We start from the raw sequence: 13,660 nt of genomic DNA on the forward strand, positions 1-13,660 counted from the left end.
AGGATGAAGTGCTTAAAAGGGTACAGTAGGGAAGATTGCTGGTTCATTGAAAGCAGTGATAAGAAATAGGGAAGTGAGCGTGGAAGTAAAAAGTCACTGCATGACAGTATTGTGATTCCCACTCTAACGTATGGAAGAGAAGCTTGGATCTTGTTGGAGGGACACGAGTGAGAGCAGTGGAAATGATTTGTATGAGAGGAGCATGTGGAGTGTGGAGAGACAGATTGCCAAATAAAGAAGTGAAGGAGCATTGTTATGTGGATGTGGATGTGATAGCAAGCATAAGGAGAAATACATTGAGGTGGCTTGGCCATACGAGAGGATGTAGAGTGAGAGGCTAACTATTTTTTATAAAAGAGTGTATGTGAGTGAGGTAGAGGGGGAGGAAAGGGAGAGGGAGACCAAGATATGGAGCAGAGAAGTATGTGTGAGAGAGGGGTGTGAGTTGGGGGAAGGGCAGCAAAATGGCAGGGGACAGGGTGACATGGAGGTGATTTGCTTGTGGCTACCCCATATGGGATTAAATTGTCTGGGTGTAGATGATAGACAGAACATTATTTTTTGTTTTCTCCATTATTTTCCTAGGCTAGAATACTACATTTACAAAACATGGATAATAAAACAAAAGGCTTACCCACCACTCACCTCAGTATGTCGCAGAACAAACTGTTTTTCAGTTATACTTCCCGCAGTTTGAGACCAGATTCATCAAGTGACAAACTAGGCATTTTACTGGCTAGTCCATTTTATGTTTGTTTCACAAGATTTTATTTCTGCTTTTCCTTCTTCAGATTTAATGTATCTCCTCATGTTTATGCCTATACCTGGCTTTCATATCTCTTCTGATCAAGGTTGCCTGGTATTGAAATATTTTTCCTTAGCACAGAATTTCATCCAAGAAAAACTGTGGAATGAGTACATAGACATACTTTGTTACAGAATCTTTCCAAAGGAAATAAAAAATGAAATAACATACAAATTGTAGCTTTGCAATGATTAAATTGGGGTAATGTAAGAAGATCTGAATACTCTGTAGTCTGAAATAATACACCAGTAAAGTGCGCTTTGTGAGCGCATGATAAGTGAGCGAGAGCCATTTTTTTCACAATTTCCCTCTGAAGTACGAGGCACCGTAACATTCATCACACGCACAGTGTAAATTCTACAATCTTTCTGTCAACCTGCCATGTCGACGGAACTAAAACGATAGACTTGGTTATCGATCAGATGATTAAAGCCAGACCTTGGTGATTTCACCATCAAAACATACCAAAAACATTCATGTAAAATTATAGGCGGAATATCTGATATTTAATTGCTAGTGCTGATGCCAAAAAACACAATGTTACGATGGAAAACATTTTTAAATTTGATTTTGTAATTGAGGCATTCACTGATGAGAGATGAACACTCCCTTGGAAAACTTGAGATTCCAAGGGGCTCCTATGCCTTTATGGGTGAGATTTTAGTTGATAACAAAATTTATTGAATGAGTGTATCACATGCAGAAAGAGTTTCAACTCAACTTCACATAGAAGTAAAGATACTGGCTTCTGGTTAGTGTTACGGTCGGGTCAGGCCAGGCCGCTCATTTTCAGACTTAACTGAGAGTAAACATCGCTCGCCTGCCTGTAATTACATTTGTATTGTAATATAATGGAGGAAGTGTGTCTAGGGTTGATTGACCTGTACAAAAATTGTGACCACACTTGATGACACTGTATTTCAAAGCAGTAACTGAATGCCACAAAACTGCAGTGACATTATAAAGCTCAAATCAGTTACAAGTCTTCCGTTTAGATGGAGAGCATCCTGAGAGGGTATTCAGACTAAAATGAAGCACATGAACTGTTCAGATTAGGTACACACTGCAGTATTTAAAAAACATTATTAGACTCATGACAGCAGACTCAGGAGCTGAAGTAGCCAGAACTCTCACATAAGAAGTTGCAAAGGATCTTGGAGCACATGCATCAGGGAAAGATGAGTATTATTGGCTCCTTTGGTGATAGCAGCCTATGGCTGTGGGTTTAGGAGGCTCTCTGTTACCACATCCTTAATGACTTTTACAGTATTATATGTTATATCTTGGTATTTTTTGTGCATAATTTATACCTTATGAGTAGTTTAGCTCCAGGTCCCTATGTTTATAATGGAGGAATAAAGGATTGGATGATGGATGGATGAATAGATGGACACTGATTATACCTTAAGAATAGCCTAACCCCAGGATGATAGATATAATATCAGTATTACATGCCTAAATAAAACAGAGCCTACAAGCTAATATCAACTTTACATATGCAAAAATAGAGTGTACTGAAGAATTTAAGGGGGCCTACTAAGCTGGTAAAACAATTTTCTCAGACCTTTAGAGAGATGCATGCAGCAGAGATAACAGCAAAATACCGTAGTTTAACAGCTCTTACACTTGATTGAGATTTCCAGCAAGAGATAATAATACTCCTTTTCTAACTTGGACTTATTTGGCATTGGAATGTTCCGCACTATCCTTTCCTTGTCAGATCATGTTTGTGAATCTCAGCATGAACATCAACACTAGCAGGCAGCCAATTCAAGTACCTAGACTGAGGTATGCATTACAAGAGGTATATTGTATATTCCTGCTCATACATGATACCTCCCCCTCTCATCTGCTTCCAAGGCAGTGACTGTTGACACTTATGATGGTGCAGGGAAGAATGTCTGACCTTAAGATCTAAGTATTAACTCAGAAAACACTTAAGTCGTTTTGTATTATGTGATACCAGGTACTGGTACCGGTACTGTATGAGTATAATTGACATCAGTGCTGGTTTCAATTTTTTTTGCTATTGCTAATGTTCCTGTTGTCATTATTATTGTTGTTTTTGCTGTTATTATTATTATTATTATTATTATTATTATTATTATTATTATTGTTATTATTATTATTATTATTATTATTATTATTATTATTATTATCCATCCATCCATCATCCAATCCTACCTTGCCCCATGAGCAGCGTAGGAGCCCAGGGCTAGGCAAGTTGGTCCTGACATTTACGATGAGAGTGCCCCAATCACCCCTTGGATATGAACGTTCGTTTCGTTTCGTTTCGTTTCGTTTTTGAAGGCTCCAACATGCCTGTGTCGGCCTTGGTCACCTAATGGCGGCTCTCCATGCTACACGATCCATGGCAGCCTCTCTGTTCAGTCCCTTAACCCTGAGGTTACACTTAATGATCTCGTCCCACGTCTTTCTCGGTCTACCCTTCGCAACCCTACCCCCAATAACTTCTCACCTTCTGCACCCAATTATCATCCCCCATCCTCTCCGCATGCCCAAACCATTTCAGTCTACCTCTCCTCATCACAACACCAATACACTCCAGTCCCATCCTACCTCTCAACTCTTCTATCGTAAATCCAGCCCCCCCAGGCCTTGCACGCAGGGACGCACTAGGCTACACATCCACCTAATCATTGTCATTTCTGTACGTTTGAGCCTGCGAGTATCCTCTTCCTTTACTGCCCGGGTCTCATTACCATACGGCATCACACTCCTAACATATGCTGCATGCAAAGACCCCTTAGCACGTAGGGAGAGTCCTCTCAGTGTCAGGAGAGGCAATAGCTCCCTGAACTTCTTCCAACCACTTCTCACCCTAGCCACAGACCTAGCTCCAGCCCCACCTCCAGCACATAACATGTCTCCCAAATAACAAAGCTCTTCCACACACTCAAGAGACTCCCCAGCAAGTTCAATCCTTTCACGCCTGACAATCTCCACCTGCTCTCCCCAACACTGCACACATAAAATCAGCTTTATCTCGCAGTCTACCTTTAATACCACTACATCTCTTGTGCACCCATTTATCACAAACACTGCACAAGATGGAATTACCTCCTACGCCCTTGTGGCAAACTGCACATGGCCACTCTCCCTCTTCTTTGACTGTACCGCCATCAACCCTAGATATCATCACTTTTGTTTTATCTGCATTTACCCTTAAGCCCTTGTGCCCCATACCATCTCTCCACTTCCTAAATCTTTCCTCCGCCTCCCTTTCATTCTCTGCAATCAACACCAAATCATCAGCATACACATCTCCCACGGGAATCCGTTTCTGAAGTCACGTGAGAGGGCTTCAAGTACCATGATAAACAACATGGGACTCAAAACTGACCCCTGATGCACGCCAACATTCACGGAAAAGTCATCACTCAAATCTCCATTCACTCTCACCTGGGTGCGAGCACCCACATACATGGCCATAACCACCCAAACCAGCCACTCCTCCAAGCCAAGCTTTCTCATTGCCCACTTCACCACCTATCTGGGGATTTTGTCAAAGGCCTTTTCCAAATCAACAAAAACAAAATACAGACCCCTTTCTTACCAATATATTTTCCTGAAGCTGTCGAACAATGAATATGGCATCAGTGGTCCCCTTGCCTGGCATAAACCAAAATTGCATCTCATCATTCTTTCTCTAATCATACCTTCTAGTACTCTCTCCATTACCTTCATTATCTGATCTAAAAGCTTTATACCTCTATAATTCCCGGCATCACCCTTCCCTCTGTACACAATTACAGTTACACTCTTCAACCAATCATCTGGGACAACACACTCATATATAATCATATTTATCAGGTCAGTGACTAACTTCACCTCTATATCTCATGAGGCCTTCAACATTTCGGCAGTCAACCCAGACACACCTGCTGCCTTCCCCACCTGCATCCTGCCTATTGCCTCACCCACAGTAGCAGCATAAATCAAAGGCTAAGGGCCAAACACTGGATCTGCTGGCTCCAAACCTTCCCTGTCCCAGTCAGACTCCTCATTCAACAACAGGCTATAATGCTCACTCCATGCATCTTTAATATCCTCACTGTTCACCACTACCCTTCCTTCATATTTCGTCACACACTGCTCACCTATAATATCCCGGTTATCCCTCTTCATCTGATTTGCCACCTTAAATATCATATTTTTCCTTTCCCCATGATTTAGGTTATCAAGTACAAGTCTCTGTGACTCAGACTTCGCCCTGTATACCTCTCTTCTAGCCCTACGCTTGGCAGCCAAGTATTCCTCCATGTTACCACCCTTTTTCCATTCCCGGAAAAGCCTTCTTTTCTCCTTAACTGCAGCTTCTACATACCCATCCCACCACCAAGTTACTTTATGTCTTGGTTGTCCTCTTGTCCAGCCGCATGTTACATCAGTAACTCTCAAGAAGTTGTTTTTGAGGGCTCTGTACTGTTCATTCAACGCCTCTGTCTATGGCTCCTTGCTCAGCCACCACTCTCCTCATCTCGCTATAGAAGGCATCCCTTACTGCTTGGTTTTCCAGCTTCCATATTTTCCTCCTAGGTACATAAGGCCTCTTTTTCTTCAATCGTTCTTTAAGCACCATATCACAAATCAGTAGTTTGTGCTGCTGCACACACTCCTCGCTTCCTATAAATTTAACATCCCTCGCTAACCTCCTATCAGCTCTCCTGACCAGAAAGTTATCTGACTGCTATTTCCCCCAGACTCGTACGTAATTAACCTTCCCATTATTATTATTAGTGTTATTGTTGTTGTTATTATTATTATTATTTATTATTATTATTATTATTATTATTATTATTATTATTACAGTAGTGTTATTGCTCTGTGCAAAAACTTTGATTTAAGCCATTACCACGCCTACAGTTTACCCACTGATTTACATCAGTTTTTACAGTGGAAACCCATACTACTTCACTCTGCCCCACCACCACCATTTTATCCCATCCCACCCACACCACCCAACATTTCATCCCATCCTATCCACTCCTCATCCACCCAGCCATTTTTCTACCACTACTTTTCCACACATTGAACTTCTAGCAGTAATTTGTAACTTAAGCCCTTTCACCACCAATGTTGACCACAAAATACTCCTCTTTACAGTGTTTATTCACCTTGTCCTTCTACCCTACATACCAGCATTCTGAATCATCCTGCCCACACTAGTCTTCTTCCACCTCACTCATTTTTGCTCTCTTTTCTTGACTTAGTACCATACTGGCTAATGTACAGTGCCTTGTGCGCAAGGTATACCCCTTCCATCATGTTCCATAGCACACAGCCATACAGCCCATCTTGTTCACACTTTGCTGTCCACCCTGCCAACTTCAGCTAAGATGTGGTGATTACCATAAAGCAACTGCCACAGTCAGTGGCAGGCCTACAGTGCTCATCTTCACCAAGTAGGTCTACACATTCCCCCATCATGCCACACGACTCAGTACAGTACCATCCCACCCACTCCTCTATGCACATCCCACCCAGAGTGTAAAGACTTAAATCATTATACCTGTGCCTTAAGAATAATTGAACTATGAGGACTGATTTTTGGCACTTGCTTTCATAAGCATTACTTCAAGTTATCTGCATTGATCTAAAAGAACCTGTGGGGTCCTAATAGTTACAAACACTTGAAAAGACATGCTTTATCATATCTTGAAAGTCACTGCATCAATAGGCTTGTCTGTAGACAAATGCCTTCATAGCCATGCCCTGAATCAGCCTGTATTGTTATTGTCTATTATCAGTTTGATGCATCTAAAAGGCCGTGAAAGGACCCAGTTTGAATTTTTTCTCAAGTGAAATAGAATGGATCTCAGCCCAGGGTGGGTAACCCACTGATCACTGGCCTTAGGTAACCGTTACAAAGTAATTTTGAACAACTTTATTTCAATGAACCTAAGTAAATCACTGTAATCCCTTGGTTATAATTGTTTCCATTATCACTGCAAGATGAAAATCTGCAATTCTGACATTATAGTGCATTTTTCAACTCAAAAACATCGGTACCACACGCCTGAGCTGGTTTCTGCCGACAACGATGGTGCTGTGTCTGTGGTTTCAAATGGCTTTGAGGGATTCAAGGATGAGGCCCTACTTGAGTAGTTAGTCCCAGTGGTGGAGACCACTAACTCTCCACCCGCTTAACCTTTGAACCCCTTACCTCAAGCCCATCTCAGGTCTCTCTATGGAACATGTTTCTTCTTTGTTGTGCCCTTTTCATCACTTTCTGTTAACCTAACCATGCCTATGTCTGCTTCTGGTACGTATCATAACAGTATGTATGTACAGTAGTGAGTCTAACTTGTCGTAAAAAGAAAAATTCGGCTTTGCTTTTGGGGTGCCTTGTACCAGTTTGGATAGATCCCATAGGTTTTGTGTATTTGTTTTTGTTTAGCACCGTTATCATGTACCATGTTTGGCACCAAATTTATGTGTGATAGCCAAGGGTTCACTGTATAAATAGTTCCACAATTTATTAATTACCTGACTGTGCAAATGTACACTTGTTTGTCAGTCTATTTAGCCAGGGCATTCAAAAGGCTTTTCTTTTTTACTGTGAGCAGCCTCATTCCTCCTTTGACTGGAAACAGTAGGTTCTTTTGTTAGATCAGTAGTACAGTATTGTCACCTGAATCATGACAGGTTGACGCAAATTGTCAGCAGTGCAGACAACGCACTCTAGCCACTGGATTTTGGGCAGTTGTTTATCACATTTATTAGTCCTGCAAAGCAGAATTATATTTTTGGCAACTGGCCCTGTACCACTGTGTGAGATAGAGCCTGCCTGTGTGTGTGTCTGAGATTTAACTCCTTCTAGGATATTTGATGGATTTGAGTGAAACTTCCCAGGTGAGTTTGGTTACTCCAGAGGTCTTCTGTTAGATACAAATTTCCAGCGATGATATTTAGAGGAGGTCTGCCCCCCCACCAAAAAAAAAAAAAAAAAAAAAAAAAGAGAGAGAGAGAGAGAGAGAGAAATGGTGAAAGGATGGCAGATATGGCTTTGATATCTTAATACATGTTGTACAATGGACTGTCATCCGTAATGTGATATTTGGGGATCGTGACTCCCCTCAATGATTCTTGGAGGGTCAGCCCCCTGCCCCCCTCCCCTCCGAAAATAAAAACAATAACAAATAGGGAATAGTGAGCACGTGGATTTCCACGAAACTTCTCAGGTCAGTTCGTCTGGTTCCTTAATAATGTTTGGTACTTAATAATATTTCCACCATTATTTTAACAGGGGTCAGCCCCCTCCAAAATATATAAAGATAATGGTTTGGTGGTAATGAAAATTGATTGAAGTTATCCTTTTGTAGGTGGAGTTATAACATGTTTTAATCCTGTTAGTGCCAGATGATGTTTATTCAGCTAAGGACAGACCTTCTCCCCAAAGGCAAACAATAGCTTCACTATAATAGCTTATACGTACGCTAACCTGACAAAAGCTCCATAACCCCTTTCAGCTTAGTTGACGGCTAGTCAAATGTAGTCAGACTGGAGGGTAGGTTTGATTGGTAATTATGACTCATTGAATTTCATGCAACCACGATAGAAGTGGTTCGGTTCTGTGAGATGAAAACAAGCCGACTATACTAAAAATTCTTCCTCAGTCTGGCAGCAGCAATGATAAAAATAGAAAGCACCCAGAGAGCGCATACCTCCCCCAATGCCATTGTCATAAAAAAGAATCCGGATCCATGGAACCGAGTCTGGATCCGCCACCGAATTTAATCAGTTCTGTTTTGGTCCATGGCCCACCTTTCCACAAAGTTTCTTTGATATTCATTGAGAACTTTTGGAGATATTGTGCTGGGTACTCCGGATCCGGATCCGGATCCGCCTCCAAATTTAATTTCTTCCTTGACCCCACCCTTCCGCAAAATTTAAAGTGCGTTCATAACTTTTTTTTTTTTTTTTAATTAATTCCGGATCCATGGATATAGGATGCGGATCCGCCCCATTTAATCAGTTCTTTCTTGGTCCGTGAGACACCTTTCCACAAATTTTCGTTGAAAACGAATTTTTGGATATTGTTCGGGATACTCTGGATCCGGATCCTGCTCATAATTTAATCATTTATCCCTTGGGCCATGACCCACTCTTCCACAAAATTTCATCAAAATCCGTTCTTAACTTTTTGAGTAAGCTTGTTAACAGACAGACAAACCAACGTGGGCTAAAACGTAACCTCCTTAGCGGAGGTAGTGAAAATTACAAAATCGCAATGGAGGAATTATGAATTTGGTAATTTGTCCCGCAGACCAGAGGGGCGAGATGAAAAGGACTGTTATCGCTAAGAACAGACATGAAGTTGAGGGTAGGTTCTCTCGGTCTGCGGGAAGCCAGAGTGGGTATTGAGAGAGAGAGAGAGAGAGAGAGAGAGAGAGAGAGAGAGAGAGAGAGAGAGAGAGAGAATGTTCATCCGTCAGACTGGTAGTACGAGGGCCTTATACACTAAATCATTAATCCTTTCAAGCCGTTGATTTATTGTATAGCAGTATTTTAATCTAGCTGTTTTTAAACGATTTTAGTTACCGTAAGGCAGACTTTAGAACGTGAGAGGTTAGATATAGCCTTCACTATTCCCTGAGTATGAGAAGCGTTTCCTAAGGTCCCGGGGTTCACACAAGCGGGTAATGCCTGACGGCCACTGCCCGCTGAGCGTATATCCTTCGCTTCTTTAGCAGTGTTACCAGATCGAGGAATTTCTGGCGGCCATTGGTTACTACTGGGCACACTTGTTTTGTTGTCCACACGTCAAGCATTGCCTCAGCAACGGGCAAGGGTGTTATAAATAGTTTGCCAGTGGTTTCCCTGCTTATGACGTCGTCTACTCTCGTGCCCGCCAGCCACCTTCTAAATGTGTGAATTGGAATGTTATTTGGTATCAGTGTTTGCCCGTCGGGCACTGCCCGCTCGTGTGGATGGGACCTAAGTTGTATAAAATGAAGTGAAGCCAGTAAAACAGAAATACGCCAGTGGATTAAAAATACTTTACTAACATTTGATACTCCTAATTATTGGTTTTCTAAGCTCCTTAGAAATACTGCTGGCATATACAGTATTACAATTATCTCTTGCTGTGTTTTTGTGTTCCAAAAAGCAGGATGAAAATTTTGAAATAATGTACTGGTATTCCCATATCAATGACCAATATTTTTTCTGCCAGAGCTGCGGTGTCTTGGTGTTTGGCGTATTCCCCTCGCGATGGGTGAGCACAGTCTAAAGTTGGAACACCAGCCGTGGCGGAGATCTGAAATGGCAGTGTACATGTTTTTCATACAGTTAATTATGTTTGCGTTCTACCCTCTGTCCTCTCATTTCCTATTTCTCCGTCTCACTCCTTACCCTTCCCTCCCAACCCTTACCTTTTCCTATTCGTCTCATTTCTTCCCCCCTCCCCCCCCCTCTCTCTCTCTCTCTCTCGCTCTTGTGGGATAAAGCTCTGTCCTTTCTTCCTTGTGAGTGTATTTCTTCATTATGCCACGATTATCCTTTCACTACGGCGACGTCGTTATTATGTACTTTATATCTCCAGACGACTTCATTCAGCTTTGGAGAGACTTCGAACTGAAGTTATCAGAATACTTACACTACAGTACTATCATCTAATAACAGCATGAAAAAAAAAATACGGTACTGAAAAGGTTGATATTCCCTTTTGGTCGACATTAGATTTATGTGAAAATATATAAGGGAATATACTGTATTAAGTTACATGTTAAACAGATCGCTAGAAAGTTCACGAAAGTCCACGAGTATAGTAGTTTTTTTTTTTTTTTTTTTTATTGCTGCTGTGGAAGGAGGGCAGGGAGATAACAAAGCAAGGAAGAACATCTGAAACTTCACAAACGGCGTCCCTCATGATCTGTTTTGTCCCCTTACACTCTTTAACCTATACATGCACGACATACCCACACCCCACACACCACAAATACACATAGCTTCCAATGCAGACGACATAACATTTACGTGGACACACCAAAACGCAAACACAGCCGCACACATCCTCCAACCTTACCTCAACACATTACACGAATGGTTCACCACAAACAGACTCACATTAGCCCCAGCCAAATCTACAGTGACCCTTCTCACAAACTGGACAGCAGAACATAGTCACATTCCACACCTCACCTTAAACAGCACTACCCCACCACACACACACACACACACACACACACACACACACACACACACACACACACACACACAAAATCCTTGATGTAACATATATCAGTGTCATTTAAACAACACATCTCAAACATTAAAAATAAATTTACACCAAGACTCATCGCCCTAAGGTCACTTGCCCATACAACATTCGGACACAACAAAGAAACCACCACCACAGTATACAAACAATATATACGTCCAGTGATGAATTATGCAAGCCTTCCTTGGACTTCTAACCTTACTGAAACTCACTACAACACTCTATAGACCATGCAGAATAAGGCCCTAAAAATAATCACAGGCTGCATAGCTACACCTACAGACCACTTAAACCAAGACACCAAAGTCCTCAAAATCAAGGATCATCTAGACATACGAGGCACACAAGTTCTTGCCGCAGCCTCCACAAACCCACACCATCCACTACACTACATGGCAGCACATAGCCTACACACACACACCGAGGAATATCAAAACAACATCCAGCTCATGATATCATACACAAAATACTGTCATCTCTCCCTCCTTGCCCGCCTCAAACTAGCTTCCAGAAGCATATCCATGCTCAGATCACTCGCCGCTGCATTCAGTCACTCAGAGACAACACACATCTGCATGCACGGCCTCCTGATATCACCCTTCTGAATCCTACCACCCTAGTGAGAACAAGGTCCACCTGGCCAGGCTGAGATGTGGGCATCATCTAGCCCTCTTGAGTTATCAGAAGAGGCTGGATGACTCCGTCGCTGATGCCTGTCCAGGATGCAACACAGCACATTATGGAAGACTGCATTACGCACAATCACCTGCGCCAACAACACAACATACATTCCTTGAGAGGGAATGCCCGGTCTCGGTCATGGCTTTCCTTAGGGACTCGGGGCTGTTCGGCCACACTGCCTAGGGAACAACTACTACTACGCAAGGAAGTGAAGGATACAATGGGAGGGAAGAATTTCAGATGAGGGAGGGAGACAGGTGGATAATGAGAGGAAAGAAGGGAGGGATATGAGGGAGGGAGACAGTGGGAGGGAAGAAGGGCAGGATACAGAGGTGAGGGAGAGCAGGATACACGGGGAGGAAGGGAAGGGAGAAGAAGGGAGGGAGGGATACGTGAGGGAGGCACTGTATTGATTCTGTTAACTGTACCTGTGTGTTGTGGCCGACCGCTCTCAACCTTCATTATCTTTCCTCCTTCCCTTCCCCCTCCCCCTCCCTCCCCCCTCCTCCCTTATCTCCCTGTCTCCACCCTCCTTCCCTTTCTCCCTCACCCTTCCCCTCTCCATTCCCTCCCTACTCCCCTTCATTATCCTTTCCCGTTCCCCTTCCCTCTATCTCTCCTTCTTACCCTCCTTTCCACCTTTTTCTCCTTCCTTCTTCTGCTGTGGGGAGAAAGATAGGAAGGGAGAAAAGAAAAAAAAAACACTGGTAGAGGAAATGGGAGAGGGAGCATGAAGGGTGGGGAGAGTGGAAAGGGAGGAGTGGTAAGGCAGAAGGAAGAGAAGGTATGTGGAGAATGAGGGAGGGATGGAGAGCTGAGAAATTGAGAGAAGAAATGTAAGGGAAGGAGAGTCAGGAAGGAAGGAAGGAAGGAAGGAAGGAAGGAAGGAAAGAAAGAGCTGGAGGAAAGGAGAAGGAAGGAGTCGTGGGACAGGAGGGAAGGGAACAAGGGGAGGGAAGGGGAGAAAGAATGGCCTAGGAAGCAATTAAGTGAGAGAAGGGCTCATGGAGGTGTAGTGGTGGGGGGAGGAGGAGAAGGGGTAGAGAGGAGGGAAGAGAGAAAAAGGCGGGGGGGTAAGTAGGATCTGGGCCGAAGGTGGAGATAAAGGGGCATGGGGAAGGGAAGAGGTAGTGAAAGGAGAGAAGAGAAAGAGCAAAGAGGAGAGAGGGAGAAGAGTAAATGGGGGAATGAGAAGAGATGGGATGGGAAGAGGGGGAATAGGTAGGGAGTGAGAGAGAGAAGGATGAATTTGAGGAAAAGAGGGAGAAGGGAGGAGAAGTAGGGAAGAAAGAAGGTAAGGAGAAGCGTCGAGGAGGGGGAGGGAAAAATGAAGGTAAGGAAAAGCGTCGAGGAAAAGGAGGAGGGGTAGGAAAAGGGGGAGAGGGGAGGGATAATTTGAGGAGGATGGGTGGGGGTGAGAGGAAATACTAGAGGAAAGGACAGAGCGGAGGAGGGAGATCCTTTCGGGGAGAGTGGAGTGGGGTTGGTGTTAGGGCATATTTTTCCGTGCCATCACATCTACGTTGAAGGAAAATGAGAAACTCGTGCCAGAAGCAACGGCAACCCTCTCTTGGTCGGAGCATTTGTAGCATTTAATTTAAGCTGACGCCAGATGATTTTATTCAGCTGGGCTGAGTCGTAGGAGCGTGGTAGTGCTAGCCTAATACGAGCATCTATTATTTTGCTCCAGCTGACGCCAGACATTTACACTGAACTGAAGGAGATGCATAAGAGCGTGAATGTTAGTGGGTATCATTAAGAGGATTTGGCTTGTAAACACTATAGGGTCTGTGTGGTTTGCGTATCTGTGTAGCTGTCCGAGCTCGATTCTTGGTCCGCTCAGACTCTTGGACGAAGTTTCTTTCTTTCTTATTTTTTTTTTCTTTGCCTCTGTTCACGCAGCAGTGCAACTGGGAACCTGGATGTAA

Source organism: Coenobita brevimanus, chromosome 29, assembly GCF_032717465.1.
Source record: "Coenobita brevimanus isolate Jiangsu-jjx chromosome 29, ASM3271746v2, whole genome shotgun sequence".
Taxonomy (NCBI): domain Eukaryota; kingdom Metazoa; phylum Arthropoda; class Malacostraca; order Decapoda; family Coenobitidae; genus Coenobita; species Coenobita brevimanus.